This window comes from Balaenoptera musculus, chromosome 17 (genome assembly GCF_009873245.2).
Source record: "Balaenoptera musculus isolate JJ_BM4_2016_0621 chromosome 17, mBalMus1.pri.v3, whole genome shotgun sequence".
NCBI classification, from domain to species: Eukaryota; Metazoa; Chordata; class Mammalia; order Artiodactyla; family Balaenopteridae; genus Balaenoptera; species Balaenoptera musculus.
This window is the reverse complement of record NC_045801.1, coordinates 64447513-64461903: the sequence shown is the minus strand read 5'-3', so window position 1 is coordinate 64461903 and position 14391 is coordinate 64447513.

The window sequence follows — 14391 nt, the reverse complement described above, 5'->3', positions numbered from 1 at the left end:
TTTTGAGGCAAACGAACCCACTTAGATTGACAAGGACCTCACAGTCAAGTTTCATTCCAATATTGCCCCCTCCTGGGGAGCGCAGTGAAAACCCCATCTTATGTGGAAAACTGAGAAGCAGAATTTTTGGAGGGGGTTCCTGCCCACAGAACTCATATCCAAGTCTAAAGACTCAGTGAACTGCTCACAGATTGCTAGTAGGATGCAATAGGACACAATATGAAGCACAAACTCTGCTAAACAGCCCTGCTTTGTGAAGAGTTAGGAAATATGAACAGTGAATACCAGCCTAAATATGTGTGGGAGGATGATTACAGTTACAGAAGCAAATAGTTCCCTGACCATCATCATCATTATTGGGTAGAGTGGCTCTTAGTGTTTATGATTTATGATTGATGCTGTCAGTAAAGAAAAATGTCCCAACTAGGAAATTTTTTAAATGAATTCACTATGTTTTAATGGCTGCGACTCCTGAAGTACGGTGAAAGAGCTCGGTTTCAGTTATAAAATTATTTATAAAGTACTAAATAAGTTGTTTAATAAGGTGACAATTATAATAAAGGAGATTAAACGAACTTTTACATTGAATGTGTGTTGAATACATTAATAAATACATGCTAAAATAATATAAATTATTCTTGTCTAGGATTTGGGATGCCAAGATCAAGCTAACTATATTCTCTCTTACGTACTCTTCCCCCAAGCACACTAAATAGAGCTTGAAATTAAAACTCCTGGTTTCCTATCATAGGAAGACATAAAGCTACTTTGTCAGGTAACAAAGGAGTTACAGTTAGTTATGTGGTAAAAATTATTGCTTTCATCAATAATATTAAGACATTATTTATAGGTAATACTCTAAGAGCAATGGTTCTGAACTTGTTTGGTGGATTGAAACTCAATTCTGCAAATGACCTTTGAGAGATGGTGTGAAGATAACACTTCACGGAAACCTTGCAAGCATCTGATAGGTACTTCCTGAGTCCTGGACCACTGAGGTGGCCACTAGGGGCCGCTGGCTTCAAGAGAGGGTGAGAGACTGGAGGAGCCCTGGGTCCATCTGGAACAAGCCAGGACCTGAGGAGAGGGTAGCTCCGCAGTGGATCAGCTAAAGTGTGGTATCAGAGACTAGCCCCCAAAGAAGGCTGGTCTGATCCATGTATAACTTTTTAGGCTTTTTTTTTTTTAATTTAACATTTTAAATGCGATTTCTATTTAGTTTTTAAATAGGTAATTTATTCAGTGATTCAAAAGGACAAAAGGACTGATAGTAGCCTCCCAATGTACATTCTTGCTTTCTTCCTTACTTCAGCCCCAAACTACATTTCCAGAAGCCCCTTGAAAAATGTGTGGCCACATTCCCTAAGGTCCAGTCAGTGATCTGTGGTCGGAGTGTTGGGAAGGAATTCTGGGAGGCCTCCTGGAAAGAGAGGGACTTCTCCTCCCCTCCTCGTCCTGCTTCCTGGAAGGGGGTCTGATGCTGGTGCCATGAGGACACAGGTCACAACCTGAGAAGGGGGAGGGCAGAGGCTGAAAGAGTCTGGGTGGTTTTAACTGTATGGAGCTGTAGCTTCAGCCCTGGAGTGCCTACCTCTGGACTTCTTTCACATGAGGGAGAAATATGTTTCTCTTTCTTGTTTAAACCTCTGTAATTTTCCTTTTTCTTATAAATGCAGCCAAACTTAATTTGAACAATGAAAAGCCTCCCTTTTACCAAGTTTCCAAACAATGTAATTCTCTCTCTTCCAAAGATATTTTAGCTGGTAGCACATACAAGTGTGTGCGTGTGCGTGAATGCGTATGTATCTTGGGAAATGATTCATATCAGTACATGAAGGGTCTCCTTGTTCTTTGTTCTTTATTGAGGTTGGAGATTTCAAATGGATTGAAGTACTATAAAGTATTGATGAACATTTAGATTGTTTCCAGTCTTTGGCTATTACAAATAATACTGCAATACATAACTTTGTACCTCTTCCATTTAGATCCTGAGAGTTTATCTACAGGATAAATTCCTGAAAGTCAAAGCACTAGGTCGAAGAGGATGTGCATTTGTAATTTCGACAGCTGCCCTTTGTAGATATTATACTGATTCATCTTCCAGTAGCAACATATGATGGTGCCCTCCGCCCCACATCCTTCCCAGCGTGGTGTTATCAAAGAAGGCTGAATTTACATCCTTTTTGGAGCTACTTGGGAAAAAAGGAAGGAAAGGACGAGGGAAGAAGAAAGGGAGGAAGAAATGAAGGTTTAAGTTGAGATGCAGTGTAAGTTTTACCTTCATAACTGTCCATGTTGCACGGAAGGGCGTGCAGGTGAGGGGCGAATTGGAAGAGACAGGCCTTTAGTTAATTAAATTCAGTTTTGTTATGGAGAAGTTGTAAGGATGACCATGTAGGACTTAATCAGATGACTTAAAAGCCAAGGAGTAAATTGTGGTTTACGCGAAGAATCTGTCAGAGATGAGTGGGTGCCGTGATTGGCATGTTTTTGTTACTGAATCTTAAGAGGTACGGTACTGACACGGATGCTGTGGTTTCGAACAGAAGAGCTCCGTCTCTCCAGGAGTGTCGGAGGTCACCAGGCAGGAAGCTGCATGCAGGGAGTGCTGCGAAAGCCAGGGTGGCCCTGAACAAGCCCTCACCTCCTGTTGGAAGACAGGTTGGCTCGGGCCAAATCATGTCATGAGGCACCACCCAGAAGCTGTGGGCCTGTCCATCCTTCTCCCCCTGCTTTCACTGCAAGGCCCTCCCCTGGGGCTCAGCATTCTTGGGCTCCAGGAGTGGGCTGTAAAAGGCCTCACAGCACCGGTGAGGAGAGCAGGCTCAATGGTAATGACCGCCATATAAGCATTAGCACTTACTAATGGGCGAGGAACGGTTCTAAACACTTATGTTATATTAACACACTGACCTTCATCACAACCCTGGGAGTAGCACAAATTATCATCATCTCCATTTTACGGGGAATTGAGGCCCAAAGAGGTTAAGTCAAAATCTCGCAGCTATTAAGGGCTGGCGCTACGATTTGCATCTAACGTGTCAGGATCCAGAGTCTGTGTGCTTAATCCCACACTATAATCTCATGACATTTTCCTGGAGCCTCTGTTGCAGTGCTAAGGCCAGATTCACTGCTGGTTTCTTACAAGGCTCTGTGTATGTGGTATCTTGTAGTGTCTGATAACCAGTGTTTTTCTCCCAAAAGCACAGTGGCCTGAGGGGATGATTAAATGGCTTCTTCCATTGTGCTCAGAGGACGAAGACCCAAGAGGATAAACACAAGGGAGGAAAGAGAAAAAACAAATGAGCCCAAGAATGGATGGAGGAAAGAATCAGCACCAGAAAGAGAAGGGAAAACAAAGCAGTGGAAAATGGAGCAGAAAATGTAATTGCATTTTCAATCCTGGAAATAACAGCAGTAGATGGGCTTGTGAAACTGCAAAATGCATCCAAACTCAAGGGAGCCTTTGTCCACCATGGTGGGGCCCCCCAGGGAGTGACAGTGACAGTGACTTGGGGTCCACATTGCCTAGAATAGGACTTGGCACCTAGTAGCTGCTCAATAAAAGTAGAAGGGAGAAGGGACATTTATGAAAAGGACGCAGGAAATCAAGAGGAAAGAATAATAAAGCTAAACATGAATCTAACGTCCAGGCCTAGGAAACTAAAACAAATAAACCAGGAGCAGAGATGGGAGGTTGTGCTTAAATTCAGAGGCCATATCAGGATGCTTTAGGCTACAGGTTTCAGAAACTCAACTCAAAAAGCCTTGAAATTCAACACAAGGAAAATATTTATCCTCATCTCTGTACCCCTAACATCTAGGTTTCAACACTACTCATCAATTCAAACACTGCCAGTTTATCAAATCTGTATCTTATATTGACACTATAATGATTCAATAAATGCAATTGATAATATTGGGTATCTGTTAATCCCATATTCCTAATTTATCCCTCCCCCCTTTCCCCTTTGGTACACAATACTATATATAAAATAGACAAACAACAAGGATTTACTGTATAGCACAGGGAACTATATTCAATATCTTATTATAACCTATAATGGAAAAGAATCTGAAAAAGAATATATTTATATATACACACATGTATATAACTGAATCGCTTTGCCGTACACCTGAAAGTAACACAATATTGTAAATCAACTATAGTTCAATAAAAAAAAAAAAGTAAATAAATGGAATTGATAATGTTGAGGCCAAACTAAAAGTCCTGAGTAAAAAGCAAGCATAGAAGGAGTGGAAAAGAGTGATCAAGTCCAAAGAAGACTGATGACACACTGACAGTGAAACAGCCTTTCTGGGACACCTGATTAATCCAGTGGTCCAGGAAGGCACACGTGCACGGCAGCTTTGCAACACTGTCAGGTTTGTGTGGTAACTCATCAAAACTAGATGCTAAGTTTAGTTCATGGCTATCAAAGTTTAGGAACGCTTAGTGACTCACTTAGTGTGTAGTCCTTAAGCATAGATTAAAAACCACATTCTGTGCAAGTATGAGTTCTTCACCTGGCACAACAAAAGAAAGGGCTTGGATTTTTTTGTTGGTAGCGGAGAAGGACTCTCCTGGCCATATGGCTGTTGATTACACTTGGAGAGTCACTGATATACGAAGTCTTGTTCCTTATTGAATAAAGACTTGAGCTATTTAGAAATGTTGTCAGTCAATGTACGATAACTTATATCCTACCATGCAGTTACGTTGTGGTGAGGGTTTGAAGAAGCAACCAAAGTGTGCTTCCTTGAACGGGGCAAAATCCTTATCTCACAATACTCAGGTGTCAATAGGAACAGTCAGGTAACAAATTAAAAACTTAAAAGCTCTGTGATCTTAGTGCATATCGTTGTAAATATTTGTGAGTTTGTTCCTTTTCGGGTACCTATATTTTTAGCTGAGTCATATACAGAGTCCAGGAGCTGCCTGGCCTGAGAGGAGGACTTTAGAACCCCTACCCAACCCCTCCTAAGCCACACAAAATAAACATACAATTTAAGGAAAAGTAATGCGCTTCCAGGAAAATTTCTCTAGTCCTCCTTTCCAACCCAAAATTGTGGCTCCTCAACTCCTTATTTATAAATATTCTGAGATAACTTGTTGTTTAGTTGTTATATGCTGGACACCAACACTGTTATAGCTATTCCAAATCTATGGTCTTCAACATAAAGGATGCTATCGGACTACAACTATATAATATACATCTTGCAATTCTCATCATCTTTACAGACACAAGGAAATGATAAACATTATTAAATACTGAAATTGGGATAAGCATTCATCAATAGGAATAAGCAAAATTTTCATAAGCAAATGCATATCCAAGTGTCAAAAGACAAACATAGGGAATTTCTGCTACTCATATTTCCTCATAGAACTGTTTCTATCACCTGTAGAAGTTATCTTGCTCTTCTCCCACGGTTTCCCATTTTCATTTCTAGAAATCATTGACAAACAGTAAACAGAAATCATTTCATATGGTAACTGTGCTGCAAACCAACCCTACAGCTGAAATTGTGTGGTTTTGGAAATAATGCCTGTATTGAGATATAACACCATGGTATGAAACTTACTGCTAAGATGAAAAGGATGCTGTAGAGGGCAATGTTACATACGACAGAAAACACTGGTAGTTCTAAGGAAAAACTTAGATTTGTTTTGAGGAAATATAATTGTATGTAATTTATTTTATCTTTGCTTCCTGCATTATTGAGATTGAGATCCTTAATCTTAGGAGATTTTTCTGGTAAAATGATTAATAAATTGTCCAAATGATTCAGGCCTTGAGATACATATATGTTATATATATATATATATATATCAATTATATATAAATATATATAAATATCAATGAGGCGTTAAGTAAGCAAACCCTTAAAAAGCTGAGGGGAAAACGGATTAAGTTGGTACGTCACAGATGTTAAAACTAAATACAAAATGGAGAGCAGACTTGCAAATTCCCTGTGCAGGCAAAACCATTTAAGCCACGTAAGCAAAGCTAAATCTAGCTTACTCATGAACATAAGCAAAACTTAGGTAATTTCATGAACATAAGCAAAACAACTTATATAAATGCCTCTGATAATCATAAAAGAAACTTAAGTTATCTTCCTGAAATTGGTATGAAATAATCCTTTTAAGAAATCCCCTGCTTTCTGTAAACCCCCATTCTAATAACCAGTCATTATAAAGATTAAACAACTTTCTCATTTTCACTTTATAAGCCACTCTGTGATGTTACAGCCCTGAGCTTCATATCGGTTTTAAATTTGAAAGCTCCCAGTTGGAAAACTGTTCTTCTATGTGCAATAAACTTACTAAACTCTATTTACTGATACAGTGGTTTTAATTTTGCTCTTTCTGGATTTTTGAAAAGAGGCTACAGATTTCTGGAAGAATGAGAAAGGAACTGAGTCTCATAAACTGTTTTATGAAGCACTTAAAGACAAGAGACTTGTGACTGAAGAAAAGAAAGGAAATGGAGCCAAACATAGATGCTGGCAAAGGAAAATGAATTGTAGTTTTAGGATTCCCAAGAAGAGAGGTACAACTTTGTGATAATATTAATGGCTTTTGACTGTTTAAGTACCTTCAAATGATTGCTTGGAGCCGGCGGTCCATTTGTTTTGAGGCAGCGAAGTTCTCCTTTATCTTTAAGAGTGCAATAGACGCTTTGAAGTAACAAGGTCAACTTCAACCACTTTTGCCCAGACTCTGTGCAAAAATACTGGCCTTGAGTTTCCAGAGAACATGAAGAAGTCATTTCAGCCAAGCTTTTACCACCCAGAAGTCCTTTTAAAAGACTTTCAGAAGCATCCCGAATTTGCACATTACCTCCTTGACCTTTGGAGCGTAAGGTCAGAGCTGGAGCACGTGTTTTCAATTGTCTGATAAGATACATCGCTTCAGTCTTGGCCTGGTGGAAGGTTAAACCAGCTGGTTTCTATCTCTTCTTCTCTAATGGTTAGGCATTAGGCAAGCCATGAAAATGTTATCACAGCATTTTATTCAAGTCGCTACCAAGTCGCATGATGAATGGGAAAAAAATAGAAACAAAGCAAGAAAAGGAGACTTTTCTAACAAAAGCCCAGACTCCTAAATAAATATTTAAAAAAAAAAAAAAACCACGACTCTTGGTTTTCTGAGAAAAATTTAACAAAAAATTTTGCTAAGAAGTTTGTCTCTTCTGAATAACTGACAAGCTTCCTTTTAACAATGGAGATTATGAAATCCATTCTAATTTTCTTCTGGCCTTGGTTGCTAGAAAGATTGCACTTAAATGTATTGTTTAACGACAGTACCAGAATTCTGTACTCCGTTTCCTATACAACGATCTCTCCTTTCTGTGTGATTTCCTAATGTTTACATTTTTGAATTCACTATTATCTAGTCATTTATATTGAAATGTTATCTTAGAAGTTCATCAGGCTAATTGAATATAACTTAATTATAGCAACAAAAACAAAAACACAAATACAAATAAGCAAGCATAAATTGTCCTGTAACTCTAAAATGCTAAATTATCAATGATGTTGAAATATAAGTCACACTAGTGGACCTACTGAATATATCACTTTTTAACTGACCTTTTGGGCTATGTGGAAAATAACTTTAAGTACTCAAAAAATATATTTGCTACCATCTAAGATTCAAATACTTAAGAACTTAATGGAACCTGAGGCTGACATAAGGTAGTAGCTATTATATTAGGGCTCTTTCAATTATGTGTGGAGAATTCAACTCAAACCGACTTAAGGTAAAAAGAAAATACATTGGTTCATGTAATTGAAAAATACCAGGGTGAACTTGAAGTACAGCTGGATCCAAGGGCTACTACAGCTGTTATCAAGTCTGCCTCCCTCCCTTCCTACCTCCCTTTCTCTCTCTCTCCCTCTTGGTTCATGTTCCCCTTCCACGTTGCCCCATATTCCCTGGAAGTCAGCTTTCTCATGATGGCACGATGGCTGCCAGCAATAACTACCTTATAGTCTATCTACTCATCAACCCCACGAGAAAGAGAGATTCTGTATTTTTAACAGGCCAAAAAAGTCCTGCTATTGAATCCAGCTGGTGCCAACTGGTTCACAATGTTTTATTTGAACCTTGTCTAAGTCACATGCCCACCTGTGGGCACAGTTCCACTCAAACCACATGAACTAAGAATAGGGGATGGGTATTTTCAAGGGGAAATCATGGTACTGTTATCAGAAGACGTAAGCAAAAATCACAGATGTCTGCCACAATATTTCACTCAACCAGACCCTTTTTTTTGGACTTTGTTTTCCCAGGAACTTTGATTGCTACTAAACTGTTAAGATTGATCAGTGAACTAGCCAGGAGAGAAAACCCTCGTCTTGATTATTCACATGAGACTCCCATTAACCCCAGATGAATTTATTAATGAAAACTGTTAATGAGTGACATAGACCAAATCTTGCTTTTTACCACCAGAGTTGAGCCGGTATGATAGCTTATTCAAATACTTAACTTCACACTGTGCTACAACCTTGCTAAACTCTTCCATATTTCCTGTGCTATTTATAAAATCTCCAGTTTGCTTTTTGCACACCCAATGTTTTCACCTGTTTTTTTTAGCCAGGATATTTTGGGGGGTTAGATGGGAATTAGTACCTACTTGATGAATTCCTTCAATCTCTTACTCATCTTAATTATTACAAATAAACGAGGTATATTTAATAATAAAGAATATATTTTTTTCTAATAACACCTGTTGAATAAAAACAAAAAAGGAATTGAAACACATATTTATGGCAAAAAAAAGCAGATCAATTTAGTTACATTATGTGCTTGAGGTTCTTCAGGAAGACAGAAAACAAAGTTCCAGAAATGTTTGCACCTCATTGAACTTTACTTAGTGGTTTTGTTTGTGTGGGTTACGATGTCAGTGTAGAATGTGCAGCCCTTGAACAATTAAAACAAAAAAGAAAAAAATCAGGGCTTCCCTGGTGGCGCAGTGGTTGAGGATCTGCCTGCCAATGCAGGGGACACGGGTTCGAGCCCTGGTCTGGGAAGATCCCACATGCCACGGAGAAACAGGGCCCGTGAGCCACAATTACTGAGCCTGTGCGTCTGGAGCCTGTGCTCCGCAACAAGAGAGGCCGTGATGGTGAGAGGCCCGCGCACCGCGATGAAGAGTGGTCCCCACTTGCCGCAACTAGAGAAAGCCCTCGCACAGAAATGAAGACTCAACACAGTCATAAATAAATAAATAAAAAGAACGTGAATTTCTAAAAAAAAAAAAAAAAAAGAAAAAAATCAGATCAAGGGCAGAACAGACTGGCAAGGCAGCAACAAGCTAGGTCTCTATAAGCAAAGGAAGCCACCAGCTTTTCACCCTTCCAGCCAGCAAACATTTACTGAATGCCTACTCTGTGCTGCAGATTATGCTGAGTCTTAGTCATAAAAAGAGCTCAGGACACTTACAGTCTACATAGATAATTCAGGGGCAACAAACAAATAACAATAACAACCACAAAAAATTAACGTAATCATAAAGATGAATTTTGGGTGCAAACAGACCCAGGTTTGGATTCTGATCCTATTGTGTCCGATCTGGGTGATCTTAGGGAAGTTACTTGACCTTTTAAAGGATCTGTTGGGAATTCCCTGGCAGTCCAGTGGTTAGGACTCTGAGCTTTCACTGCCGAGGGGGTGGGTTCAGTCCCCTGTCGGGGAACTAAGATCCCACAAGCTGCATGGCGTGGCCGAATTAAAAAATAAAGAAAATAAATAAAGGATCTGTTTGCTGATTTGCAAAATGGAGACAAGAATACCTACTTTGTAGGGCCAATGGGAATATTAAATGAGGCAATGAGAGCAATCATAGCAAATATTTATAGAATCCTTAACACTTGGCCAGTCAGTGTTAAGTTCTAAGTGCTTTAGCTACTTAATCTTCACATAACCCCACGAAGTAGATACAATTGTTACCAACTCCGTCATATACTTGGGGAAACAAAACACGGAGAAGTTAAGACCTTACCCGAAGTGGCAGAGTCAGGACTTGAACCTGAGCAGTCTGGCTTGGAAGCCCATGCTCTTTGTGGTTGATCTGAAGGTTTGCCTTCAGATCCCACTTCAAGAAACGGCTTGTTGACCAGAAGCAGTGGGTTCAGGGGGAAGGTCCCCTCCAGATCCAGGCTTGACGAAGGGCTCTCTCTGCTGCAGAGAGATCCCTTAGGCAGGATCATACACTTCCTGGGGAGCCCTGGATCTGGTGAGTGAGCAACGGGAGATTAGGAAGGTCACTCAGAACACTGATAGGCATATTCAACCCAGTGCTTCCTGCCAGGTTGGCCAAGGCTTTGACAACTCTGCACCACCGTTAGACCTCTAACTCTGCTCAATCTTGCTCGTCTTGTCTTCCTTTCACAGTGAGGATCCCTAATCCAATTACATGGCTGTGTGAAGTTGTCCCACACCTCCCTGATGCTCTGTTCATGTGCAAAATTCTTTTCTTCTCACTGCATTTCATTTTGGACAGTTTCAATTGTGATGTCCTCAAGTTTACTAATCTTTTCTTCGGCACTGTCTAATCTTCCCTTACACCCAGTCAACGCATTTCTCATCTCACACATTATAGTTTTCATCTCTAGAAGTTAGATTTGGGTCTTTATAAGCATCTCCCATGTCCTTATTTAACTTTTAAATATACTGAATACAGTTATTGCAAGCCTTTTAATGTCCTTGTTTACTATATAATTCTAACATGTATATCTATTCTTGTTTGGTTTAGATTGACTGATTTTTCCCATTATGGGTCTTATTTTCCTGCCTGGCAGTTTGCATGCCTTGTAATTTTTGATAACATACATTGTGAGTTTTACCTTGTTGAGTGCTGGGTACTTTGTCTGCCTATAAACCTTCTTGGGATTTGTTCAGAGATACAATTAAATTACTTAGAAACAGTGTGATCCTTTCAGTTTTTGCGTTTAAGATTCATTAGTCAGGACCAGAGAAATGTTTGTTCTACAGCTGATTTCTCCCCACTGTTGAGTGAAACCCTTTTGAGTGCTTTACGGCCCATGTATTATGAGGTTTTCCAGTCTGATTGTTGGAAGCAAGGCGCTGCCCCGGCCTTCTATGAATGCTGGGCACTATTCCCTCTAATTCTTCCTGGTGGTTCTTTCCTTAGGTGCTTTCCTCACACAAATGTGCTGATCATTACTCAGTATTTGAGGAGGACCCCTGCAGATCATTTGCTGGTATGAGTCCAGTGTTTTGAAAAAATTATATTATATATTTTGTCAGTTGTTTTAGGCAGGAGGGTAATTCTGGTTCTTGTCACTCCATCTTGGTCAGAAGTGGAAATCTTACTCATTATATACTTCTTAAACATATAAAAATGTGTTATGAGAATATGAAGTAATTTAAGATTTTTGGAATTCAAGAAAAGTCCTGGAAATTCTGATTTCTTTTTCCAGTAGATACTGTGGTATTACATCTAGATCCTTGCCTCAGGGCCAGTTAATGCATCTCCTAACTCTTGAGAGTACCAGCTGCTGAAAGCTCACAGATGTGCCCCTCACTGAGAATTGCCTTCAGACACAGGGAACAGAGAAGATGTCTGGTATTCAGCAAAATACCAAGTGTGTCTCTTGGCACTCCTGCGCCTAGTTTTAATGATAAATGGATGAGTACAGTCACCACAGCCTGTTAAACACTTGGAAACCAGGGGCTCAGACCCCTCAACGATGAAAGTCTGGATTGCTGCCCCCCACCCCCCGACTAACTGCTTAGTCTAGCAGAGGTGTTTGCCAAGGGCGAGAGGAATCCAGAGTCGGTGGTGAGGGGACGAAGGATGAGTATCAGTTACAGCTTTAATTAGAACTGCTGAGGGGTCTACAGTTCATCCTCTTAACCCCAAGTATCCCAGGAAATAAGCCCAACCAGAGTTTTGGAGGCCCTGTTCCCAGGTAGAATAAACTTATTATAAGAGAAAAGTAGATCTGGGCAATACAAGAGGTGACTATAGTTGATACCATGGTGCTCCACAAAGATTCTACCTCTGAGCCAAAGAACCATCCCCAGTGGCTGTGAATATTGTCTGCTGATGCCTCACAGCTGTGCCCCTCACTGGGCATTGCCCCCACCCCTCCCTGGCTGCAGGGACCTGCCCTACCCAAGGTTATGTGCCTTCCCAGAGGGTGGCCCATAGCCAATAACCAGCTGATATGAGGGTACAGCCTGACCCCCTTTCCCTCCATGGGAAACAATTCTGGAAAGCCATTCATTCAGCTGCAGAGCTGAGCTGGAGAGATTGAGGGAAGCTGTCAGGTGTCAGAGTAGCCAATTAAAGCTATAAGCCAAAAATGAAAAAATAAAGCCTTCAATCACTTCCTGTGATGGTCTAAGCAAGAGGCTAAAACCAGAGAAAGCACTGACTCCCTCTGGTCTATCTTCCCCATGGAAGGGCATACTAGTTGAGGGTCAGCTGGATCCGTGCCGATGTGGGCATCATCTCACTCCTGAGGGAGCCCCAAACAAAAGGCTCCAGCAGTCTTATGACCTCTGGGGTCAGAGGGGGGAAGGCTAGAAGTAGAAATGTACTGGGACCTAAGTAAGAGTGGGGAAAGTTATATTCAAAGCTTCTTCCATTATAAAGAAGATGTGGTATATATATATGTGTGTATATGTATATATATGTCTATATATATATATGATGTGTGATATATATATATAATGTGATAGAGAGAAATGATGGAATATTACTCAGCCATGAAAAAGAATGAAACCTTGCCATTTGTGATGACATGGATGGACCTAGAGGGTATTAGGCTAAGTGAAATAAGTCAGAGAGAAAAAGACAAATACTGTATGATTTCACTTATTTGTGGAATCTAAAAAACAAAACAAACAAAACAAAAGAGAAACAGACTCACAGAGAACAAACTGGTGGTTGCCAGAGGGGAGGAGGGTGGGGAGATGGGTGAAATAGGTGAAGAGGATTAGGAGGTACAAACTTCCAGCTACAAAGTAAATAAGCCACAGGAAGGGAATGTACGGCACAGGGAATATAGTCAATAAATATTGTAATAATTTTGTATGGTGACAGATGGTAGCTAGACATTGTGGTTATCATTTTGTAATGTATAAAAATATTGAATCACTATGTTGTAAGCTTAAAACTAATATAATATCATATGTCAACTACAATTCAATTAAAAAAATAAAAAGTAGCTTCAAGGAGTTCAAGCAGAGGACCTCTCAGTGCATTTCTGGGAGAAAATGCATATCTATTAGCTTTGTGAATATGAGAGAGTAAACTTGAACAACTTTAAAATAATGATCTAAACAGACATTTCACCAAATAAGACTATGAATGCTAATAAGCACATGAAATCATTATTTATGAGAGGAATTCAAATTAAAACCATATGAGAGAATACTACCTACCCACTAGAATGGCTGAAATTTTAAAAGGCTGTCAGTAGCAAGTATTGGCAAGAAAAAGGAGCAATCAGAACTCTCAAACCTTGCTAGTGGAAGTTAAAAAAAAAAAATGATATAACCACTTTGGAAAACAGTTTGGCAGTTTCTAATAAAGATAACCATATAACTATTGTATGATTCAACAATTCCACTCATAGGCCCAAGAGAAATGAAAACAGATGGCCACAAAAGGCCTAATCCATGAATGTCTATAGCTTCATTTATAATAGTAAAAAATTGGAAGCAACACATCCATCAATAGTTGAGTCAATACACAAATCATGGTATATCCACACAATGGAATCCACACAATGGAATCCACAATGAAAAAGAACAAACTACCAATACACACAATCATGGATGAACCTCAGAAACATTATACTGAACAAAAGAAACCCAAATGAGTACCTTCTGTATGACTCCATTTATGTAGAAATGGGAATAATGGTTGCCTGTGGGCTGGCAGTGTTGACTGGAAAGTGGCAAAGGGGAATTTTATGGGATGATTGAAATGTTCTATGTTTTGATTTGGATGATGGTTACAAGGGTGTATAATTTATCAAAATTCATCAAAATAAAAACTTAAGACCTGTGCATTCTGTAATGCACAGATTTTTAAAAATACATGTAGTTGCTGTTAAAAGGTTAAAAATTTAATTCATTCATAAAAACATTTTCTGCTATTCTAACATCCTTTGCCTCTCATCAGCCCTTACAAATAAATCTCCACCACAGAGCAGAAATGTTAGACGTTATATTGCAAATGGAGCACATTAAGTATTTTTAAAGCTTAAAAAATGTGGCTTATGAAGAATTTTATGCAGCAGGTCACTTATTAATATGTTAAATATTAACAGATTTATGGTACTATTCTGGACAATCAAATTTCCTTGATATTAAAATGAAATCAGCATTTTTGTCAGGAA